The sequence below is a fragment of the Aotus nancymaae genome, unplaced genomic scaffold (genome assembly GCF_030222135.1).
Source record: "Aotus nancymaae isolate 86718 unplaced genomic scaffold, 86718_ANA_hifiasm-v0.15.2.pri h1tg000011l, whole genome shotgun sequence".
NCBI classification, from domain to species: Eukaryota; Metazoa; Chordata; class Mammalia; order Primates; family Aotidae; genus Aotus; species Aotus nancymaae.
In genome coordinates, this window is record NW_026988422.1 from 71,429,235 (window position 1) to 71,435,234 (window position 6,000).

The following is a 6,000-nucleotide window of genomic DNA, read 5'->3' on the forward strand; positions in this document are numbered from 1 at the left end:
CCACAGTTCCTTCCACATTTTCTGATATCTTTATAGCAATGCCCCGCTCCTCTGTACCAATTTTCTGTATTAGTCCATTCTCATACTGCTAAAAGAAATACCTGAGACTGAGTAATATATAAGGAAAAGAGGTTTAATTGGCTCACAGCTCTGCAGACTATACAAAAAGCTTAGCAACTTCTGCTTCGGGAAACACAATCATAGCAGAAGGCAAAGAGGGATCAAGGTGTCTCACATTGTAGGAGCAGGAGCAAACACAGTGTGATGGTGGGGGAGGTGCTGCATACTTTTAAACAACCAGATCTCATGAGAATTTATTCACTATCATGAGTAAAGTGCCAAGGGGATGATGCTAAACCTTTCATGAGAAACTGCCGCCACAATCCAATCACCTCCCACCAGGTCCTACATCCAACACAGGGGATCTGGGGATTAAAATTGAACATTTGACTTGGGCAGGGACACATATCCAAACCATATCAGTACTTATGTATTCATTTGAATCCAAGATGCCCTCACTTCAAGATCACAATCTGGATGCGAGAGAAATTGGACTGGTCTCACACCTGTCAACTGGACATTTCTGGAAACAAGAACTCAATCCAGAAACATGAAACATCCGTACCACCCAGTATAGTCCTTTAAATGAGGGCTTCTTGGAGATATGACTAATTTCAGGACAGTGGCAGGAAATACACAGGATGATCCTAAAATGTGTTTTCATACTATAAGCATTGTGTCAAAAGGAATCAGTTTGAAGCGATTCCCTGTGGCCAAAAATGGGCAATTTGAGTTTTCCTGAAAATATTAACTGCAATGGATTGCTACATATATAATATATTTAAATCCATTATTATAGTGATCCTTAAATATAATTGACCATATTTGAGGAAGGATTTGGGAAAACAATTCATTATCTTTAAAACTAACAAAGGGGAATGAATTAAGCATTCATCCTGTCTTTTCTATATGAATTTTATCTCAGTAATCAAATAATAGTTGAGAAGTGACTTTTCACAGAAAGATTCCAGTTAATAAATTAAGAAGAAATGAAATCTCCACTTTGCTGCTCCTATTCAATTCATACATCTAAGCCTTGAGCAGCAATAGCTGCTAACAAAAAGAGAGGCAACTGGACAGTCTGTCCCTCCTGATGAAAGAACACACTCACCTATGGTCTTGCCAAAATACACAAACAAATCTGAATCTGATCAAACCACCAATTTACAGGAAATACAGAGGGCAGATGAACATGTTAACTACACCATAATGATATAATCAGCAAAACTCGGATCATGAGATTCTCTACAGGTCAAAAAAACTCTCCAATGAATACAAAGAATAAAGGGATCATGGGGTGAAATTTTAGATGAAAAGACACAAGACAAATTTTTAAAAGAGACCACATTAAGCCATAGTGTTTGTGAATGCACAATTGGGTGATAAAACTGTTTCTTTAAAAAGGGAAGTGATTACAATACAAAATGAAGAGAGTGGTTTATTTTATGAGGAAGAACCAAGTATATGGAGGGCTTCTTGAGTAGCTCATGAAATTCTATTTCTTGACCTGGTGGTATTTATATGAGGACTTGTTCTATAATAATTTATTAAAGTATAATTTTGTGTCATGGAATTTTCTGTATCTGTGTTTTATTTTATAATAAAAGAGGTTTTCTAAAAAATCTTCATTGGTTGCTCAGGAAATAATATTCAAAACATTACTAAGTGCTACTGAAAGTAATTTCTTTGGGGGATCACAAGCCAAAATTTAATCTTGGCATTTGCGTCTAGTTCCTCCTGGATTCTAGGAAAGAAATACTAGTTCAAATCCCACACAGCCAAATCCCTAAGCCTTTTAACCTTACTTCTCCCACTCTTTCACATCAGTCAGAGGGGGAAGTCTGCCCCTTCCCAAGAATAAAGCCCATTCATTTGCCTCTACCCAAGAATGACTGAGAGTGGGATCATCCATTTCCTTTCATGAAAACTCCCATCTTCATTCACAGGGTATAATCTGACCTCAGGACCTCAGAAAAAGAACCACAGTCTGGACTATTCAATATAAATAACAGTACATGAGATATGCTATCATTTGAGTCTTATTATATATTTAAAGAAAAATAATTTCTTTATTCAAAAGTGTACTTGGGTTAAAACTGATCTTAATTTATGTCATAACTATGGTATTACCTTTTTATTCTGAAATATGTATTAAGATAAATGGTGCACTGTTTTCTTCTTTAAAATAACTTTCCTATTGGGACTTTTTTTTCTCTCAAATCTTAAAATAGAGTTTTCTCAAAACAAAGTAAATCTCAACTTCTAAAAATGGAAAACTCCAACAACCTTCAAAAGACAGTTGTCTCCCATCTTCCCCTATTGCTGCAAATCAAATCAAATCCTAATTTTTCTCTTTCTTGAGCACTTATAATTGACACCTGTCATTGATTTTTTAAAAATTCCTTTCATTTAGCCCTTGACTCCATCTATAAGTCTTATAACCTCCTCTGATTCTTCTAATACGATATTGACACTTTAGAGATATTAAGCCATCCTATAGGAAAAATTGATGCTCTTCATTTGTTCTCACCCTTTATTATTGTGTGTAATAGAAACCAAGAGCTGGATGCAACATCCACTGTTTCTTCCTTCCTGGACCCATGGCTGGAGTAGGTTTTCCTATTTCCCTTGCAAATTATTCTCTGTGACTAAGTTCTCACCAATGGAATGTGAACAGAAGTAAAATGCACCACTTCCAGGCCTAGCCCATTAAAACTTCCCACTCATGCTCCTCCATGCTCTTTCCTGGCTGACTGAAATGATCACCAGGAGGCAATGTTAGCAGCCAGGTGTTGAAAATGGCAGACACTAACCCACCTGAATCCCTGAAATATCACTGTTGCTGCTGACTGAACCTCCTCCTTGAGAGAGGAATATATTTTTATGTAAGCTACTGGATGTGATGGGTTCCTGTGTTTGCGATCTTATTTCCTATGAGAATTAGTACCTAAAAGTAAGCACCATAACAAACATCTAAAATGCAAGGCATTCACTTAGCATTCAGACCGAAGGCAGGAATAAAATGGTTATGAGAGGCTAGAAAGCGAAAGCCCCACGTTATCCGTGGATGAAATACTTTAAAAATTATCATCCATGATAACTTGGAAGGTAGACCAAGAAGCTATTGATTCTGTGGCTTTAGGGAAAGCAGCTGAAAAGAGTAGGAATATTAGTGTATGTCGACTGCTATTTGTTGTTTTTAGTCAAGTACTACAAGAAACAGATAAACTGAAGCAAGAATTGGCTCGTTTGCCAGCCAAAGTGGAACTGTAAAAAAATATATAAAGGTTTTTGGGGCTGAAGAAACTCATAGTTTCTATACCTCAAATACTAAAAGATAAGATTTGCAGATCAAAGAGACAGAGAGAGAGTGAGAGAGAGAGATCCAGCCCAGTGGCAAAGATAGTATCAATGAAGTTGCCTTGCCACCCAGGCTATTTTAGACTTCAACATGGATTCCATGATGGTGGAGATCCAGTGAAGTGTGATCCAAGAAGACAAACCTTAGAACAGGTCTAGAAAATAATTTGGGGGTTATTTACTAGCACATATGAAACTGACTGGAAACAAGCAGTTCAGATACCTATCGAGTTTTTTGAGAAAACTGTAATGCCCAAGAAACCACAAGCTTGAATCTGTAAAATTACTCTCATGCAACAGCAGAAAGTAGGCTCTGAAATGTGTGCAACTCCTAATAACATACTCCTCAATATCCACCATATAAGGGGCCATGGAGGCTAATGGACAGAAAGATTCTTCAGGAGGGCAGAGCCAAAAGAGAGAGGAAAATGAGGAAGAAAGTTCCTTTCAGAGGACAGACCCAAGGTCTGTCAAAACATTTTCTTCTAGGGCTTGGGGATCTTTCTAATACCTACCCTACAGGATTCCATCATTGCTCTGGACCAGGGACTTCTTTGGGCATTTTATTGTGGTTAGCCAGTCCACTTTTGTATATTGAATAGGCAGATGGAGCACAGATAGCTAGTCTTTTAGTTCAAAGGATGCTGAACTTTCAGAAACTATATCTGGACTTTCAGAATAGGCCAGAGCATCACTTGGAGATTTTAGACTTTGAGATAAATTCATTAAGTGGACAGAACTGGGTTTTCTTCCCAGAGTAGTATATATGTATGTTTTATGTAAAGGATGATAGTGGCAAAAGGGGCTAACTGTGATAGAGGTTGCTAGCTATCTACTAAAAATCCATCCTCCCCTTCTTCCTGGCAAAGAGCTAAACTGCATTTCTCAGCCTCTATTGCAGTGAAGTCACTAAGTTTTTCTTCAGTGAAATGTGATTGCAGTGACACATGTCACTTCCATGCTTGACCCATAAAAACCTCATACTTACCCCAATATGTCCTTTCTTTCTCCTGGTTGATTAGAGTTCCAAAGCTTTGTACAACTTCTAGATGCCACATATTGTGGAGGAGAGCTGCCATCCACCCAAATCCTATTATAATAACTTTTTGTTCTTTAAGCCACTGGAATTTGGGTTTTATTTCAACTGCAGTTCAGCATACTCTAATACATCACAGTAAAAGTAACAATATCTATTTATGCAGAATTTGCCAACTTTTCCAAGAAAGTCTACAGTTGATCTATTGAATCTAAGATCTTTACACTGTCTAATCTGATCATTGCTCTTGGTCAGATTACATTACATGGTCCCTTCTTATGACTACTTTGAATAAATACACTCAATCTCTTCTCTCCCATCCTCTCCTCTCCTCTCTTTGCCTCTCTTTCCCCACTCCCCCGTTGTACTCTCCTGGCAAAACGCCAGCTCTGGTTTCATCCAACTCTACCTAGGCCCACACTCACAAGCTTCCTGTGGCTAGTTTGACTTTAAACTCATGACTGCTGATGCAAAATAAATCCATAGTGCTGCCCAGTAATCTCACTACATTTCCATAGTTTATTCATTCATTCAATTTCTTACACAGCTATTTCATACTCCCTCTTCTCTCCACAACTGTCTAATTTCTTCCCATTTCTCTTCTTTCTCAGCTGATGAGTTTGAATTCTACTTAAATACAAAAAAAGAAGCAATCAGGGGGAAATTTCCATTGGTTCCCAACACTTCCTCCACTGCCTACTTGCATCTGTTCCCATGTAATTTGTCATCCCTCCTGGGTGAATTGTCTGTGCTCCTTTCTAAAGCCAAAACCTCCATATGTGCACTGGGCACATTTCCTCTTATCTACTTAAGAATCCTACTCCAACAATTCTCTCCTCTCTCTCCAGCATCATCAAAATTTCCCTCTATGGTGGATCTTTCCCTTAAAACACAGAACATCTTGCTATATATCCCATCTTTTAAAAAAACAAAGAAAAAACTAAACAAAAAAAACTGACTTTGCATTATCTTGAACTACCATCCTGTTCTGTTGCTAGCTTTTACACATATATTCCTGAAAATAACTGTCTATATTCACTGTATTCCTTTCTCTAATTTCATTCTCTCTTCAGCCCACTCCAGGCAGGTTTTCATACTCACTATTTCACTGTGTGCACCTGTGATCCCAGCCACTGGGAAGGCTGAGGCAGAAGGATCGCTTCAGCCCAGAGGTCAAATCTTCAATGAGCTGTGTTCGTGCCACTGCACTCCAGCCTGGGCAACAAAGCAAGACTTTGTTTCAAAAAAAAAATTTTTTTTAACCACTTTCATCGAGATCACCAGTGATCCTCATTTTACCAAATCCATTGGCAAATTATTAATCTTCAGCTTACTCAAACTGTCACTAGTATTTGACACAGTGTAGCCCTCACTTCTTGAAATACTTTTTTCTTCAGAGACTCTTCTTTCTTGGTTCTTTGCTTTCCTTACTGATCACTCCTCCTCATCTCCCCAACCTTAAATGTTGGAGTGCCCTACGCTCAATTCCTTATGTTGATTCTTTCCCATCTACACTCATTCTCTAGGTGATTTTGTCAAATTTT

General features: G+C 38.1%; 1 protein-coding gene across 1 annotated transcript in view; it reads right to left on the bottom strand.

Moving 5' to 3' along the window:
- The window catches only part of GALC (galactosylceramidase), a 130,678-nt gene extending 125,105 nt beyond the window's left edge, over positions 1 to 5,573 (bottom strand). The window contains exon 1 of the mRNA XM_064375113.1: positions 5,558 to 5,573. The gene's annotated coding sequence lies outside the window, so the exon portion shown is untranslated. The remainder of the gene's footprint in view (positions 1 to 5,557) is intronic.
- Positions 5,574 to 6,000: the final 427 nt, after the last annotated feature.